Genomic DNA, 19,544 nt, shown 5'->3' with positions numbered 1-19,544 from the left:
TTTCATCAAAGTGGCTTGCTTCAATCAGGGTTGTACCGGTGAGATATAAATTATAAATCATATCTTCTGTTTTACATGAGAAATGGGAGCTCTGAGGTGGATCGTGCTCGAACAGATGGACTCGAGGTGGTTTCATGTCTTCAGTTGCTTATGTTTTGCTTCTAATGTCGTTTTCAAAGATCCCATCATTAACTTCAGAGGCACTCAGGCAAGGTTCTTTCAACAACTAAATATAGGTTTTGGCAAAGGTTCCAGCGGCCAAACAAGGCAGGGTGGCCTGGGGTGGCCGGGGAGGCATAAATGGACCAGAGGAGGGGGCATGGGGAAGGAGACCAGAAGTGGACAGAGAAGGGACATACTCCATGCCTTCCCAGTTCCATTGCCACAGCTAGAGAATGCCAGGGAAGGAATATAGGCCTGACTTCTAGGTCCAACTTGGTCTGACAGCCATTGTTAATGGCGGGCTTCTTCTTCCCAGCCATCCGGTACCTAGAATATGAGAAGGTTGGACCAGATTGGACGGATAGGCTGTGTTTCTACTGCAGGAATCATTAGTTGCTGAAATTCTGTAGGATAAGAAGTTTCTGGAAGCTGGGGGAACAAATAACCACAGGTGGAGTGGCTTAGCACCGTGGAAGTTTATTCTCTCGCTGTTCTGGAGTCTAGATGGTAGCAAGGTCACGTTCACTCTGAAGGCTTTCGGAGACAGTCCTTCCTTGCCTCTTCCATCTTCTGGTGGTCCTGGATATTCCCTGGCTCGTGACCACATCACACCAATCTCTGCCTCTGTCTCCACATGGCCTCCTTCTCTGTGTGTGTCTCTCTGTGTCCTCTTCCTTTCTTATAAGGACTCCAGTCATGGGAGTTAGGCTGCATCCTTAATCTTGAGGTCCTTAACCAATGACATCTTTGAAGGTCCTGTTTCCAAATAAAGTCAGCTTTCTGAGGTTGGGGGGGGGGGCATGAATTTGGGCGGGGGCATTATCCAACACACAGCACCCCCATAGGCTTTTGTTGCCCTGGCATTCTTGTCTTCTCCCTTGGACTCTATGAAGCTCCCCTGGATCCAGCATCTAAAGTGTTAATTCATGGCACAGCAGGTCACCTAGGGACCAGTCACCTGCTCCAGCATGCTGAGGTCCTGTGCACACAGATAGCACAAAGGGAGAGAGGGGATGAGCCCAGTGGGGACAAAAGAGACTTCAGACATAGGCAGTGGGAAGAGTGTGATGGGTGGGGGAGGGTTCTGGGAAGACGGGGCCCCAGTGGTGGCTGTGCACGTGTGCATGCCTGCATGTGTGTGCACCTGTAGCTGGCCAGGACGTGTGCTGAGAGTAGCCTCTCCTTGGCCAAAAGGGATGTCTTTGCCACGTGGCTAGGCGAAGAATGCTTTCCTGCACCTAAACATCTACTCAGGTTGTTTCTGGGCCTGGAATATTTTTGCTTTCTCCTCGGCCACATTCTCTACCCTTCAAGGCTTCTTGCAATTCTGTTCATACCTATTGAGCTAAGACTCTCTTCCCCATGCTTCTGCTCTAAACTGTGGGAGGGGGAAAGAGAAAGAGAGAGCTAGAGAGCCAAACACTATTTCCTTTTGTTCTCACCGACTATCATAGGCTCTAACCAATTTGACATTAGAGATCTCTGTTGAACAGAGCAAGATAAAGATAAATTCTCTGATGCTGCAGAGACATGGACAGGACCTTTCTTCTCTATCCTCCCACAGCCCCCTGGGTGGTCTTCTGCCAGAGCCACTGCTGATCAGACTCCAGTGTTTGGTGGCTTACACACCTGAGTCTCTCCCTAGCTCTAACCTCCCAGAGGGCAGGAGCGGTGTCGGGAGTGGTCGTTAGTGCCGACCACAAACATGCCAATTCTTAGATTGCATTTTCTAGCTGTCTGTAAAGCCAGGCACGGGCGATGACATGTGAGTAGAAGTGATGTATGTCACCTCCAGGAGGAAGCTTAAAGAGCGAGTGGCATGATTTACTAGGTCCTTTTCCCACTGCCGCAGGAATGTGGAAGCTCCTGCCCAGCCTTGGTCTCAAGGACTTGGAGGAGCAGCGCCCCCTAGTGACGGGTGACAGACAAGCAACATGAGCATGAGGTGGACTCAACACTGTAGGTTTCTGAGATTGTGAAATTGGCTTGGTTTTGCAGCATGATCCAGCCTCTCCTGACGGGAAGCCAAGTCTCAGTCACCTATTTGGCTCCTGAATTCAGTGTGGTGCCTGATTTCTCTCTCGTGGGCTCTTAATAATTATTTACCGAATTAACGAATGAGTGAAGACAGACTCTCTTACCTTCGAAAGGAGCAGATGTCATGTAAGTCAACTGAGTAGGAAGCAAGTGAGGGTGGGAATAAAGACAGAGTTAAGGGTAGTTTGGATATAGAAGTAGATGGTCTAGTTACCAAACAGGAACACTGGTGCCTGTTCAACTCGGCTTCATTGGCAGGTTTAGAATTTAAAATATCACTCTTAGGGTATTGACTTTAGCAGTGCCCTGGTAGTTTAAAAAAAAAAAAAAAAGGCAGAAAGAGAGAATGAACCCTTGACAGCAGAGATAAAATGAGGCAGAGGAATCAGCAGGTGGTGTGTGTAGTACTTTTCCCCTATTTCTCCTTTCTCATGGCTTTAAGTGCTAATTTATCTGCTGCCTGCTGTTCTTATCCATTCATACATTCTTCCAGTCACTTGGCTGGTAGATATTGGGAGTAGTCACAAGGTGCCAGGTTCTGGGTTAGGTACAGAATGGATACGACATGATCTCTTCTCAAGAAACTCACAAGTGCCGAGGGAAACAGGCTAATGTGAGTGCTGTCACTCCCACAGCCAAGGTCCTTGGAGGGATCCACTAACACATGCGTGAGTAACCACACATTTTGCTCAAGTCCTTGGTGCTTTCATTCCTTAGTCCTCCAAAGTCCCTTATATTGCTTCCCCATCCTTGGCCAGCACATAGCTCTTGGAAGGAGGACAGACCGATCTTATTGTTCCCACTCGCAAGACGGGGAAACAAGAGTAAGACACTCAGCCAGACTCAGTACCAGAGCTGGCACGAAAACCTTGTGGTCAGAGTTTCTAGAATCAGAGGAGACCAAACTTCTCATTCTGAGGCAAAGAAACCAGTCCAGTGCGGACCAGTGACTTCCTCAAGGTCATTTGGTGAATCAGTGTCAACATCAAGCCGTGAGTCCAATTCTCCAGGTTGGCCAAGTTCCAGGATGTGTCTTTGTCCAAATCCCATGGACTTTAAAACAGAAACAAAACAAAACAAACAAACAAACAAACAACAACAACAACAACAAAAACCAACAAAACAAAACAAAAACAAAAACCAGGTTCAAGCTGACTAGCAAAAGCCTCTTGGTGTTGATTGTTTTTGCTTCAAATCAAAACCAATTAAATACAAGAGTCAGAAACACCAGGCAGAAAAGTGCCTTCTCAAGACACCTCGAGACGCTCCTTGGTCTGACATGCATGGAGAACACAGATGTGAGCTCTGGCCCACATGCCGAGTGGACATCTTGCCGCCCTGCATGTCAGTTACACGCGATCAATACCATGGATGTTTGTGCAAGCAGCTCTGAACGCCAGAAGTCGGGGAAGCAGGTGGATAACTTTGCAGTGGGGGAGGAGGAGAGCAGGCCGACCAGGTATCTGTTACTCAGAGAGAGATGAAAGAGGAATCAGCAGGCCCTTTTCAAAGCTGAAAACAGTCTGCACAGGCCGCGCACGCGGATGGCCAGCCAGCTGGGCGACAGGAGTTTCTTCCATTGTGGTTGACCAGACCAGGAAAAACTTCTCTGGGCGGCTTGTGTTAATAGGTTGTTAATGATTGATGCGGGGGCCTTTTAAGTCACCAAATGAAAGGCAGAAATAGGGCCTGGCTTGGGAGCGGATGACTACACCAGCACTTATTCTGTGCAAAGGCAGAATTTTAAAACATTTATGTTGGCTGAGCTCGAGTTGGGCTACACAACAGCCCGTTGAAGGAATGAAATGATCTTGTCTTGTGTTCGCCTTCCTTTGTTCTTTCACTCAGACATTAAATATACAGCAGGCTAAAAGGAGAAAATAAATTTCAAAGATCCTGCTAGATGTCAGGCTCAAAGAAGAGGCGAGATGTGGAGTGAGTTTGCTAAATAGATCAAGCAAGCGGGTAGGAAATGGGCGGCAGATTCTCTGGACCCAGAGATCTCACTCTGTCTTGGCTGCTTGGGGGATTTCTTGTGCGCGAGCCCAGTGCACCTGCTGCCCCTCACCTGGGGGTTCTAGAGAGGGCTCTAGGGGAGTAGTCATTCTCTGTGCTCTCGACCCCTAAACTGAGAGTTTCCCAAAGTAGTGCAGCTTAGGTGCTTAAACACAATAACCTTATCTGTTGATGTAGAAGACAAATACAGAAGAGCATTTTCTATAAGCCATAGTGTGCACTCTATCTGTGTCTTGTGTATGGTTGCGCTCACCAGTGAAACACACCCAAGTCACTCCCACTTGCATCAATGAGGAAAACTCGAGTTTGGACACGTTGTAGCCCAAGGATCAGGTGCTTTCTTTGGAATGCTTCCCACTGGCAGATCAGATTTTCTCTTGCTTTGATAATAGCTGAGAAGGAGGGTGACTGTGCAATTTATCCCCTTGGGGACAACTTTGGGGATGAAAATGTACAACGGGCATTAAAGCTGGAATTGTCCCAGGAAGCTAGGACGCATGCTCACCCTGCTGATGACCACAGTACATGTGTGCGAAGTGCTGGGTGCCTGATTTTAGCCCAGTCCTTCTCTGCCCTTCCCCCCCTGCCTGCCCCCTGCTCCAGCAAATGTATCTGTATGTACCACATCATGTACCAATGGATCTGTATGTACCACATCATCTACCAATGGATCTGTATGTACCTCATCCCTGGCTCCTTTCCAATGGGAAGCCTTGCAGGAGATCAGAAGGCTGGAGCAGTGAGAAGTCTGAGTATTTCTTCCCGGCTACCCCCCTACACTGCTGTAGCCTCTCTGGCAGGGGTTTCCCCCTTCCATGGCTCAGCGCCCGCTGGGCTGGTCCTCCTCCAAGCCCCAGCCCTCTCTGGTCACTGGTAGCCCAGTTCCTCTCCTTGCCTCTTCAGCAGCGGAGGATGAAATCGGCTGTTCTCAATTGCAAAATCTCCAGGTGCCTCTGGATCCCTCCTTGGCTCCCACAACCCTCCCCACACCTCTGTGAGCAGCACCTGCATTGCTCACTAGAGGGTCCTCTAGTGGAATGAAATCTCGCCTCCTGCCAGGATCCTGATGGAGGCGACTGCTTGCTAGGGGCCAGCGCTCTTGTGCATGTCATCTCCTGGAGTCCTGACGGCCACTGACGAGGCCGTACCTGTTGCTGTCCCCATTTCACAGATGCACAAACCGAAGAGAGAGACTTTACGTCGTCTGCCGAGATGCACAGGTAGGCCGTCTCACAGCTAGGGTGTCAGAGTGATGGGACTCTGGGGACAGTAAGGTGGGTCTTGCTCAGACTGGTGGCTCGGGGGCCTCTGAACACATCCCAGAATAGCCAAGTAGCTGCCGCAGGTCGGCGCCAAGCCTGCGGTGCAGAGAAGAGACCCGGATGCGCATAAGACTCTGGCTGGCTTCTGTAGACAGATAAAGTGTTGTCTGTCTGCACTTTTCTCTTTTCCAGCCTTTGCTTTAATACTGTAGAACAGTGAGGTCCCCAGACCAGTGGCATCAGGATCTCCTGTTCAAAATGTCAAGTCCAGGGCCCCAGCCCACACCTACTGATGCAGATGACCTCAGTCTATTACCAGTGCCCCATATCTTAACAGGCCCCCTCCAAGAGATACTGATGCCGGGGCCCCTGGGCTCCTGTGGTTTCCTGCCTCAGGCCTGGCCCTATCTGGCTCTCAGAGATCCTTGGCAATTCCCAGATTCTTTCTTCGTCTAATGGGATTGAGAACAGGTGAGAAGATGACATGACGAGCCCAGGTCCCCTGCCTCCTCGCTACCCCTCTGGGCCCCTCTCTATTTGTGCAGCTGTTAAAATCACTGGAGCAGTTGTTCATGAATATTTCAGGGCCTCTGACAAATCCAGAGCCTGATTAGCAAGGCACAGAGAAAGGAACCCAGAACTGCCTGACCTTAGGCCCTGTTGCTAATAGAAATAGTTATTCATTCATCGAATCCTAGCGAGGCCCCCCGCCAGGTCCTCCCTGAATCCAGAAGGCGCGGAGTTTGGTAAACATGGAACCCATGGCCGACAAGGATCATGGCTGGGGCTGACCTTCTCCATGCCGAAAAGTTTCTACAGGAAGCATGATGGGGACGTTCCCAATACCGTAGTTTATGCGGGGTTCTACTCCGTGGTGGTAAGCAACAGAAACTAACTACATCAAGGAAGAAATCAAAGACGTTTATTAGAAGGTGTTATCAGTCAGGGTTCAATCCAAGAAACAGCCAGTAGAAGATATATATTCAGAGTTTTATCACAAGGAATTGGCTTACATGTCAGTGGGACTGGCTAGGGAAGGCCTAAATCTGAGGGCCAGGCTGTCGGGAAGGCAGGCTGGCATTCTGAGGCACGGACTCTAGCTGTGTCCATGGGCAGAATTTATTCTCTTGTGGAAATCCTCCATTCTGTTTTAAGGCCTTTCACCTGATTGGGTCAGGCCCACCCAGGTGACCTAGAATAAGCTCTCTTACTTAAAGTCAACTGATTAGGGGCTTTAATCACTTCTACAGAAAACCTTCACTGTGACATCCAGATTTGATTAAATGCCTGGGGACTATAGGCTAGCCGAGTTAACACATACAATGAACCTTCATGAAGTAGCCCCAAGAATCAAGGAAAAGCCACACTGAAAGGACCAGGGACTGTTCTGGAAGTTCAAGTAGTAGGAGCCCATGGGATGCTTCTTCTGGGAGCCCTATTTAGGGAGAATAGTTCCAATCAGTTTTGATGTCATGTCATTTCTGTTCCACAGGACAATTCCCAAGTTTATAGAATGCCTTCCATTTCACTCAAAACTCAACAGGACTTTCTTCTCCCTCCCCCATTCCCACTTCTCACCTTGAGGACATTGGGTCCCAATGATAATGATACATTAGATAATGATACATAACTCATTCAGCCCAGCCTGCTATACAAGCCTACAAAATAGGTTCAGAATTGTTACATTGTACCCCTATGGACAGAAAGCCCTCCAAAGCAGGTGACATTTTCTTCATTCTTTTTTGGATCCCAGACCATATATATCCCACTAGAGATGGACAGTCAGAATATTATGTTCAAAAGTTGCCAGAATTACTTCGTGTGTGTGTGTGTGTGTGTGTGTACGGTTATACTATCACTATGGTATACAGCCTAGTGCATCCATTTCTGTTTGAGTTCAAAGTTAGGATTTGCCTTCTAGATCCTTCTAAATTTATTTTATTCTTTTAAAACATTCATAAGTTTCAAGTGCTGGAGCCTTTTTGTGAAGAGGATATATAAAGGCAAGTCTCCATCCCATCTCCTTCCTTCCCCTTCTCAGCTCACCTGCCCCAGGAAAATGTTTTCATTCATTTCTGGTTTATCTTTCCTTTTAGAAAAAGACACAAATACTCTATATGTTCCTCTTTCCTCATGTTTGTTACACAAAGGCATACTATGTATAGTTAAACATTTTAGAAAATTATGGTAAAAAATACATTACATAAACTTATCATTTAACCATCTTAAGGGCTCAGTCCTGTCGTGTGACAGAGCTCTTGAACCTTCCATCCTGCCAAACTAAAACTCTATAGCCATTGAACAACAACTCTTCTCCCCTCTCCTTCCAGCCCCTGGTCACCACCGTACTTCGTTTCTATGAATTTGCCTGCTTTAGGTAGTGGAATCACACAGCATCTCTCTTTTTATGACTGGCTTATTTCACTTAGCATACCCTCCTTGAGGTTCTACAGACATCTGTTTGTACCTTGCTTTGTGACTTAGCACTTGCAGGAAGTCACTCTGTATTCGTTTTTGTGGTTGCATAGTACTCAGTTGTATGGTTCTAGGATAATTTATTCAGCCAGTCTTCTATGGATGGGCACTTAGGTTGTTTTCAATATTTTACTGTAACAAAAAAATGTCACAGTGAATAACCTCTTCCATATGTGATTTTTATTTGTGGAAGTGTATTTTCTCAGTAAATTCCAGTTTGTGGGATGGCTGTGACACAGGGTGGAGGCATACACAGTTTTCCGAGGTGCTGCCAAATGCCCTCCATGGGAGGCATGCCTTCTAGCACACCTGCCAGCCATCCGTGAATTTACCTGTTTCCCTGCAGCATCTCCAGCAAAGTGTGTTGATAAGTTTTTGGGTTTTTGCCAATGTGATGGGTGAGAGAGAGTGTCTCAGGTCTGGTTCTAATTAGCGTTTCTATTATGTTAAGTTCAATTGAGCATCTTTTCACATGTCTGAAGATCATTTGAACACCTTTGGTTGAGAGTAACAAAATAGATTTACCCATTTGGGGATTTTCTTTTTCTTTTCCCTCAACTTTCAGTGCGGAGATCGCATTCTTGACAACCATACTTGCTCTAGAGAAAGGAACTATTTATTATTGTTATCTTGTTATTATTAATTAATTAATTTATTTTTCTGCCCAGCATCCGAGTTTTTCCCTTCTTAAAGCATCACAATCTCCCTTTTCAGGAAAGGAGTCATTTGTGGAGGCTGCAATGGCCGAGTCCGCCTTCCCAAACCCAGACCACGATGGCGGCAGTCACGAGCGGTCAGGCATCGCTCCCTGGACCCTGAAATGTGGGCAGGTGGCTGCAAATCGGGAGGTCATTTGTCAAAAGTAGCAGTGGTGCTAGCTGTTCCATCAGCTCGGCTATGATTCTGCAGCCCGGCTCTCCTGAGATTGCTGGATTCCTGCTGGTTGTGGCCCTGGCTGGGGCTTCTCCAACCTACCAGGAAACGAGCAGCTCCTGCTTCTGCCACCCAGAGTCTGTTTCTGTTGCTCACCCTCAGTAACCCAGAATCATTCTTTCATCTGATGAGAATGATCGCACTCCTACAAACGTACTGTTCAAGGCATGAGTAATACAGCTGTGAACAAAACAGAAATGTCCTGTCTTCTTGGAGCTTACTTCCGGTAAGGGAGACAGACCACGTGGGAGAGAAATAAGGAAGATCGATGGGACACAGGGAGGGGGTCAGTGTGTTGGAGAAAAAGGAAGTCGACAAAAGAGACAGGGATGGGGAGATGGGTTGGCAGCCATTTTAACTGAGGCGGTTGGGGAAGCCTGTGCAAAAAGCTGACAGTTAACTGAAGACTTGTAGGAGCTAAGAATACAAACCATGCAAAACACGTGGGAGAGAAGCTTCCAGGCTCATGAACAAAAGATGCACTGATACTGAGACAAGAGCGTGTGGCATATTTGAAGATATCAATGTGCCTAGAGATGGGTGAACCCGGGGTGGAGGGGCATAGAACAGTAGGTGACATCCAGGAGGTGGGGGACATGGGATGGGGCTGCTTGTGCAGGTCACTTACGTCATGGTCAAGACTTGGGATTTTCCTCTGAGGAAGATGGGAGCCATGGAAGGTCCTGAGCAGAGGGGTAACATAATCAGGCTTCTTTAACAGGACCCCTCTGGCTCCAGAGTATAGAAGAGACTAGAAGAAGCAAGGTACGCAGGTAGGACTATCAGTGAGAAGATAGGAATTATGCGCGTTAGAGCAGGGTGGCAGTGGAAGGCAGGTGCCATTAAAAAGGTGGTTGAAGTTTCTCCCCATCCCACCTGACATTGTGTTATAGGCTTTCTGTGTAGAGCTGTGTGCTTAGAGAATTGCCATAGTATGAAATGCAGATTTAAATTTCCGGCCACAGACTAGAAGTCCTACTGAGTTCGAAGGAGAAGAGATCTCCATGTGTGGGTTGGCCTTCAGGCTCTCAACTGTCCTCCAAGTAACAGGCAGAGTGGAACTATTATTATAGTGGTACAGAGAAAGAAACGGAGACTTTGGGCTCTAGTGGGGGGAATCAGACCAAAGGAAAAAAGAGAAAGCAAATAAGTGAAAAAACGGTCAGTTGTCCTAAAAGCCACAAGAAAGGATAAACGAGTCTGGGCTAGGAATTGGGAGAGATAGAAAACCTGAGGTCTGTATTGGAAAAAAAGAGAAGGAGTCAGCTAAGAGAAGAATGGAGAGGAGAGGGGTCCTAGCAGGTAGTGGGAACAGCGTGTACAAAGGCCCTGGGGCAGGTATGTGTGGCTAAACCAGAGAAACCGAGGGAAGGGGCTTGGATTTTCCTCTAAGCAGCAAGCTCAGTTCATCTCCGATTTCACATGCATATGCATGGGCTGTGTTAGCTCTAGTTCAGCTGTTTTGTTTTTTGGGGTAGAATGTGGAGCCATTTCTTAATTGCTCTATATTTAGCTTTGTTTAAAAATCTATAATTTAAAAACCACTGAGGGCTGGGCTGGTAATTCAGCTTCCATGGTCCATTTACGCTTTGGCCTTGGCTGCTGTGAAAACCCACCAAGGTGGCAGCGTGCGCCAGTCACGATGGAAGTGTTTGTTAGCGGAACATCTGCTCCCCCAGAGCTGGCCTGGGTTTAGTTGCCAAACCCCAGAGCTAATCCCAGGGCCCCTTGTTTTAGTTTTCTATGTAGAGGGGGAGCAGACAGGAACAGCAGAACAGCTGGGGCCCAGCGGAGGGAGGCGGCGAACAGCATCATGGGTCCTGGGTCATTTCAAGTCTGGGCTGTGCTATTTATCAGTGATGTTGCTTCCCCTCTCGGGGCCTCTGTTCGCTCACCCGTCAAATGGTGGAATAAGAGCCCCTAGACTTAGGAGGCATTCTTATTGGGGGTGTCAGCAGTGTTGTACCCACATGCCATCACATGGGGGTGTCAATGGCACCCCTTCTTAAAGGGTCATGTGACCATGTCACGGTTTTATTTTTAGTTTTTTAAAGATTTTATTTATTTATTTGAGACAGACAGACAGAGATAGAGATAGAAAGAGAGAGAGAGAGAGAGACCATAAGCAGGGAGGAGAGGCAGAGTGACAGGGAGAAGCAGACTCCCTGCTGAGCAGGGAGCTGGATGTGGAGCTCAATCCCAGAACCCTGGGATCATGACCTGAGTCAAAGACAGATGTGCAACCAACTGAGCAACCCAGGCGCCCCGACAATATTGCAATTTTAAAGTCACATTCTCTGATGCAGCAGTTCCAGCTCTAGGAACCTTTCTCCAGATGCACTCACGCTTGCCCAGAGAAGCAGGCGCAAAGATATTCACTTTAGCACCATGTGTGATTGATTGCAAGCAACCTAAATGACCATCGGTATACAACTGGTTACGTAAATTTCAGTGCATCCACACAAAGGAATATTATGCAGACTTTGGAAAGAACAAGACAGATCTCTCTGTAGATAAGGTACGATAGTGAAAATACACCAAAAATACAGTTGCATCAAATGGCGAATGTTGAGTGCATTTGTGTTTTTAAAAAAGGTGATGCTATAACGTGCTTGCAGATGCATATGGCCTCTCTAGAAAGAGACACAGGGGATCTAGTAGCAGTGGTTGTCCTGGGAACCTCCAGGACCAAGTGGAAGGGAGGTTTCCTTTTCATGGTATATTTATTCCCTTGGTACGCCCGTGAAGTCTTCCCCACAGGCATGATTAAATCAATACATTAAATTAAATTCTGGAATATTTTAAATGCTTGCCGAACCAGCTAGGCAACCTCACGGACCGAAATGGGCTGAGTATAAGACATCAGGGAGCAGCTGGGATGTTGGTTCAAGTCTATGTAAAGGGACAGCAGTCACTCGGTCAGCTCAATGGGGGCCATGACCCATGAAGGGGGGGGGGGGGGGGCGGCCATCAGTGTGGCCAGACCTGACTTCTCAAGAGAAATAGAAATTCACATGGTAATATAAACTCTTCTGAGGCAGAAGTATTTGCAACAGACTTACACGGTTATAAAACCAAACAAAGCACTGCGGGTCCAAAAAGCCCGGGGCCAATATTTGTTCCTGCCTGTGTCCAGTTTGTGACTGCTGTGTAAGGCGACTTTCAATTGGCCTTTCAACTTTACCCACTTGGGACACTTTCAGCCACTGCACGTACAATTCTGCGGATGGTGGCCATGCCCGTAGGACCCGGTGATATCTCCGAGCCAGCAGCCCCAGTAAACAGGAAAAGACCTAGGCATTCGTAAGCATGGGATGCTTGGTCTGAGACATTCAACCTTGGTTTTTCTCATCTGTGAAATGGGGACAGCCACTATCTTGCCCCGTCAGGGTTGTGAAAATCAAATAAAGAGCTGAGTGCTTTGAAAAATGACGGCATGTGGGTACAACACTGCTTCAGGTCTCCTGGTGAATTTCCTTCCTGCCCTGTGCTCATGGGACCTTGAGTAAAATTTGCATACCCCCCCAGAAATCCCAACATGACCCCAGCAAATTCACAAACCCTCGGTGGATGGTGAGACACACTTCCCCATGTTCCTCACACATCCCTCAGACACACTAGAATGGAAAGGCTGTGTAATCAAGAGCTGGGCTTGAGCCCAGAAAGAAGTTATTTCCCACCACCTGTGAAATGACTTGACACAGGGAAAAAAAAAAAAAAAAAAGGTTCAAATCAGAGCGTTATGGAAAACCGGTACAGCAGGACAAAAATTTCTCAATGAACCCCAGCCTTTGCCGCCAGTATCAACACACTTTTATTGTCTACATTTATACAGCGGCCGGCAAATAAGCCTCCTTCAGCACGGCTGGGTTTCCGAGCTCCGCAAGAAAGATGTGAGAATGGAACGAGCAATAAATAATGTATTAAAAAGCAATTATTTATCTCCTTCCTGCTAATGGTGAGCAGCTGCCTGTTTCCCCTTGAATGAATCTGTTTCCTTAGACTCAAGTGCTCTCAAAAAATAATAATAACAGGAAAGCCAGCCTTCCCGGGTTAAGATGATTCTGGAGGAGGCTTGGCGGGGTTCACAGAGGCGGCAAAGCTCTGGAAAGGGTAAAGCCGGTCGGCACGGAGCAGGGAGGTGATTATCTATTTCCACACGACTCCCCTGAACAATCCAGGAAGAGAAGCCTCAAAGACACACTTGAAAGATGATGTGAAGGAGGAAACAATCAGCCGTGTCTCCCCAGTTACGGAACCGGTGCAAGTCTGACGGCAGAGAGAGCTCTTTGTATAAAATCTACACTGCGGCGAAAACCCACACCTGAGCCCCCGCAGCCCCCCGCGCTGCCGGATTGAGATGCGTTCTGCCTGCAGCAGGAGCTTGAGGGGGAAATGACGCTGGGTCTCACATCCCTAATGAAGTCCCAGCCTGGCATCTGAGAGCCTCTCATCTCCCCTGCCTGTCTCTCCTCGCCTCCTGTCCAGCCAGCCTCGGGAGGATCAGAGAAGGAGCTTTTGTCTCTTGAGTGCCAGGCTCTGGAAGCTTGCAGACCTTCTCTCTTTCCGACCTCATATCAGCCAGACTGGTAAGGAGAAGGGGATGCTTGTTTGGAAACAGAAAGAAGCAGCTTCAGGATTTGAATTCAGGACTGGCTACCACCGGTACCCAAATTCTTCCTGCTGAGAAAACCTCCCGGGACTTCTGTGTCTCAGCCCACCCATCCCTTTTTATATCTGTCAGCAACTCTGCTCTAGACTTCCCATTTAACCATTTCTGGAATGTTCTTTGAAGCACCTGGCAAATGCCCTTTACCTGGGAGCCTCTGCTTTCCTCTCTTATCTTGCTCATGGTCTGTCACAGCTCTGGAATCCCTGCTGTGTCCTCTTCCTTGTGGGGTTTACTGTCCGACTATCTGAGCCACCCCCTCTCCCTGCCCAGACTTCGCAGAGCCTGTCTGCAACAATAAGCCATTTTCCTCTAGTCTTTGTTCAGCTACTACACTTGGCCTAGAGGAAAAGTCTGGGTTCTAGATCTACCCTTGGCAGACTTTGTGATTTTTGACGGGTGAGGCAATGCTTGAAGGTCTCACTTTCCCCATTTGGCTGGAGCTAAGGATCCTTGTCCTGCTAAGAGAGTTCTTGATGGCAAGGGGGGGGGAGGGGCAGAAAATGAAACAACGAATTGCAAGCAGTGTTTTAAACTCATCGGAGTTGTGTGATTATAAATATTTACACGTTTTAAATTTTCCTCCATCACATCTTGCCCTTCAAATGTTCCCAGGGAAAGGATATAGGAGTAAAGTATGCTCCCAATTTTTATAGATGGGAAAACAGAAACTTATAAAGACAGAGTGACTGACTTAAAGAAGACACAAAAATAGAAGCAGAGCCCCAGGAGTGTCTTTAATGTCATAATTTTTTTTTAAAGATTTTATTTATTTATTTGACAGAGAGCACAAGTAGGCAGAGAGGCAGGCAGAGAGAGATATAGGAGGAAGTAGGCTCCCTGCTGAGCAGAGAGCCTGATGCAGGGCTCAATCCCAGGACCCTGGGATCATGACCTGAGCTGTAGGCAGAAGCTTAACCCACTGAACCACCCAGGCGCCCTAACGTCATAATTTCATTTGATTTTTTTTTTCATTTGATTACAGGGTCTTGTTAATAGCCCTTCTGTTCTCATTTTTAGAGAAACCATAATTTTAACGACTCAAACCTAGCACGCTTTTAGTGAGTAGCTACTTTGCTCTGGAAGGAGATTCAAAGGCCTGGATTGGCTGGGGGAACCTTAGCTTATTAGTTCCTGCCCAAGAAATGGAGCCACAGTTTGAGTGTAGGGAAGAAGCAGGATAGCCCAGTGGCTGGAGATGAGATGTGGGACACCTGCCCCTTCATTGCGTTGCATCCTTGACCCACGTGGGCAACAGTGGCACATTGGTACCCTCTGTCTCCATTTCTTTATTTGCTTAAGAGCACCTCTGAAGTCTTGATCCTCGTAACATGCACAGAATGAAGCCTAGCATCAGTAAAATGTCCATAAATCCTACTGTTCGTTTGCCCGACAAATCTTTGCTAAGTGCCCACAGTGTATCATGCATTGTTTCAGGCACTGGGCATCCAGCAATGATCAAAACAAAATCCCCGCCCTCATGGGGCTTCTCGTCCAATAGGGAGGCTGGTAATAAACCCCTAAATGGTAGGAACACTCTTAGGTAATTTGGCTAGCCTTTCTTAATAACCAGCATTTTATAGATGATGATATTTTTCATTTGATTTTATTGGCAGAGGATGTGAACACTCATTGGGTCATTGATTTTAAATTTCTACATGACTTGGCTTCTAAAGATCCCAATTTTATTGTCGATGTCTCATTGCCGATCACTCACTAGAAAGCAAGTGCCAGGAGACAACAGTCCTGCTATAGTCTGGAACTGAACCAGTTTGGGTTTCAGCACTATACAGCAGAAACTCAGAGTTTGCTTAAATTAGGGCTGGCAGAGGCACCTGGGTGGCTCAGTGGGTTAAAGCCTCTGCCTCCGGCTCAGGTCATGATACCGGGGTCCTGGGATGGATCCCTGCATCAGGCTCTCTGCTCAGCGGGAAGCCTGCTTCCCTCTCTCTTTCTCTCTGCCTGCCTCTCTGCCTGCTTGTGATCTCTCTCTCTCTCTCTCTGTCAAATGAATAAAATCTTAGAAAAAAAAAAATTAGGGCTGGCAAACTCAAATGTTTGCTGGGGTCCGGTGAGTCACATAAAAAAAGGCAGCTGACCATACCTGGGACTGGGAGGTCACTGTCACACGGTGAAGGGGATCCAGTGTGACCAGATTTTCAGGTGTTTTTCAAGACTGGAGCAATCTAGAATTTTTGTATAACATGGAGGCAACGAATTCACTTTTAAGATGAAGCCATTGGACTGGACCAAGTGTGGATGAAACTAAATGCTCCTGCAGGCCAACTTCAGCCCGAGAACCACCTGTATGCAAAGATCCTTGGTTTATATCATTGGGCGCAACTTGCATCTTTGTTCGAAACTGTCCTGTCTTTGGGAGACACTGTGATTTTCTTCGTATTAACTGTCTCTTCTCCTGGCATCATTGGTGACAGCAGGCCCTGTGAGTAGCTTTTGCATGCAGAACCGTGGTTCTGGAAAGTCTTGTATGCTTGGACACTGAGTCCGCCCCACTGCTCTGAAGCAAGCCTGCTTTTCGGTGGGCCTTGGAGTCCATCTGAGCGTGGGGAAAATAACCAACCAGTAATCACTGCCTCTTTGTCCTTTCCATCTTTCTGGGGATGTTTGCTTTCCTTGCATATTAATGTGTCCCTCAGCAGAACACTTAAATCCAAAAGGGAGCAAGCTTGGGGAGTACCAGGAACATACAGACCCATTCATAGTCCGTCTGGCATAATACGGATGAAACCGGAACCCCTCGGGTCTCCTCCTCTTACCCCAGACATCCAGGAGACTTTGGCTCTTTGTTTCCCGAAGACTACAGGATTAGAGTAACTGGTTGTCCCGTCCCAAACCACAATCAGCCGCACGGCTGAGCTGGGCTCCAGTCCACACCGCTGGTGAGTGACCGGCAAAGAACCTGGGGCCAGCCTTACATCTGAGTGGGATTGAATCTTTATTCCTGTGTTCTCAGAGCCAACGAAGGCAGCTCTGAACCGTAACAAGATTTTCGGGGCTTTAGGCTCTGGCCTCCACCAAATGGAATTCAGAGGGGATGAGTTTACATTTTTTGGTGCCTGTATTTCAAAGAAGCCCTTCAAGTAAACTCACAAGTCTCCCCTTCCTTCTAAGGTTGAGGTTCTGAAAGTTGAGAGTGCTTCGGAAGTACTTTGAGGGCTTGAGAACACAGGTTTCTGGATCCCCTGCCCTCTCCAGATTTGGGTTCAGAAGGTCTAGGATAGGACCCAAGAAATTTGCATTTCTGGCAAGTTCCCCAGGTGATGTCTGTGCTGCTGGTCCAGGACCCCACTCCAAGAAACACTGTTTTAAGGAATTGGCAAAAGGTTTTCCTTCCTTCCTTCCTGATTTTATTTATTTGTTTGAGAGAGAGAGAGAGAGAGTGAGAGCATGAGCAGGAGGAGAGGCAGAGGGAGAGGGAGAAGCAGAGAGCCTGATGCAGGGCTCGATCCCAGGACCTGAAATCATGCCCTGAGCTGAAGGCAGACGCTTCACCAACTGAACCACCCAGGCACCCCAGCAAACAGGTTTCTAAAAAGTCAGGAATGCAGGGTGCCTGGGTGGCTCAGTGGGTTAAGCCTCTGCCTTTGGCTCAGGTCATGATCCCAGGGCCCTGGGATGGAGCCCCACATTGGGCTCTCTGCTCAGTGGGGAGCCTACTTCCTCCTCTTTCTCTGCCTGCCTGTCTGCCTACTTGTGATCTCTCTCTGTCAAATAAATAAATAAATAAATAAAATCTTTAAGCTATGTTTAAAAAGTCAGGAAGGAGTGCATGCTTTTAAAATACGGGTTGCTCTCAATGATACTTAGAAACTCCCAGTGTGGTGGAAATCAAATCAGGACATGGGGATTCCAACCCTGACCCTGCATTATCAGCTCTGTGGCCTTGGATAAGACACTTGCCTTCTCTGAATCTCAGGCTCCATCCCCCCATCCCCCCATACCACTGGAAGCTGAGAATAGTAATTGCAGCTTTCCTTCTCCGACAGGTGTGTGGGGAGTTGCCAGTGACCTCAGGCGGACACGTGCTCAAGACCCTGGATGCAGGCAGGAAAGACTCTTGTTGAGGCTGTAGGCCCTCAGGGGCTTGGATTCCAGTCCTCGTGTGTGTTTTTGTGCGTAAGCCCTCTGTTGGGAGAATTTTAAGGTGAAAGAGCCTCAGAATTTGAGATCGTAAGGTTCATTTTCATGATGAATGAATCTTTACTGAGAAAACAAAACAAAACACTGTGACTTTCTCAGTGTCCAAGAACCCTTTTCCAGCCTGAGAAATGGGTTCACTTAACAGAAGTAGGCAAAGCTCTCAAAATAATGGCAACTCTGTAGGTGGTCTTTTTTTTTTTTTTTTTAAAGATTTTATATATTTATTTGACAGACAGAAATCACAAGTAGGCAGAGAGGCCAGCAGAGAGAGAGGAGGAAGCAGGCTCCCCGCTGAGCAAAGAGCCCGATGCGGGGCTCGATCCCAGGACCCCGGGATCATGACCTGAGCCGAAGGCAGAGGCCTCAACCCACTGAGCCACCCAGGTGCCCCTCTGTAGATGGTCTTAATGGATCAGACTCTTGCTCATGTGGGTTGGGGGGTTGGTTGAAATAGTCTGTTCAAAGAAAAGATTATTGACTCAAAAAATAATTCAGCATCAAGGGAGAGCATAATTCGACCAAGATGATAAGCAGATGTTAAAATCATGGGGAACACCACGGGGTCTCTTCAAAATGGCTAAGATTTGACACACTGAGCTCTCTCAAGACTTCTTCTCTAGTGCAGTGGACGGAACTGTCCCGTAATCAGCTCTTGATTTCTTTCTTGATGATAAACAGACATTACTTTTCCCTGTTGGCTCAGCCCACATCCATGCTGGGCAAAACTAGGAAGAATGTTTTCTCTTACATTTCCAGGCTCTTTTGCAATTTTAAACCCAAAGGTTGGGCTGGGTTGGCAATTGGGTGTCTGGCAATCTGGACAGGGGCTGCAAAGGGTTAACAATAGAAATGAAGGTAGCAACCTTGGGCCATGAGATCAGTTGAATGTCCCACTGCCTGCTCCTCCGCTCCAGAATCTTCCCAAGCCAGTCTGTGACTTAACTGGCCCATTGATTTCAAGTGTTCAGTGTGCTTAATACGGGCCACGTAGAAAAAAACACAACAATCTATCCGTCAGTTCTCAGCTGTAGAGTGGGTAATTTAATTACAGCATGGGGGAAAGAATGTGAAATGATCCCTACTTTGCATTCTGCCACCAACGATTCCACATCGACGAGTCAGCTGTTGCTTTAATCAAAAGTTAGTGGTGTGACGTTTTGTGATTGGAGTGAGCCCAGGACTTCCCCAGGGTCTGGATGGAAGCTGAGGTGGAAACAAGTGACTTAGAATCCTGAAATCATCGCATGTCCCAGTCAGAAGAATGTTTAGAGACTACCGGTGTCAACTTCCTTATTTACAGACGGGGAAACTGAGGTCCAAAATGGGGAAGAACGTGTCCCAGTTCACTTGGGTTTTGGTGAAAGGATTATAGAACTGAAAGTCCAAGCTGGGAGGGCTTCAAGGTCATCCAGCCAATCCTCCCATACAATGGGTACCCACCAGGTGCCGGAATTCCCCTCTGCTGCTGGAATGCTTCCTGTGATGGGACACTCACTGTTATCAGGGCATCTCATCTCCTTTTCCGATAGCTGGAAGCATTGGAAATTCACTATTTTATTTGTCTTCCTGCAGTTTCCCAGTTCTATCCTAGGGGACACATGAATAAATCTCAATCTTTCCTTTAATTGCCAGTATGGTGGATATTTGAGGCCATCTATCATGTTTTCTATAAATCTCTTTTCTTGCCCTAGGACAAGCATCTCTTAGGCCTCCTGAGAGTCACTGTCCATTTCTCTCACCACCCAGTTGCATCTATCTGCCTCCCTCTCAGAAGTATGATGCCTCAAACATAATGCAACCTTCCTGTGGTCTAATTAACATGATTATGT

This window comes from Mustela nigripes, chromosome 17 (genome assembly GCF_022355385.1).
Source record: "Mustela nigripes isolate SB6536 chromosome 17, MUSNIG.SB6536, whole genome shotgun sequence".
In the NCBI taxonomy this organism is placed as follows: domain Eukaryota; kingdom Metazoa; phylum Chordata; class Mammalia; order Carnivora; family Mustelidae; genus Mustela; species Mustela nigripes.
The sequence above is the reverse complement of the archived record's forward strand: the minus strand, read 5'-3'. Positions refer to the sequence as shown.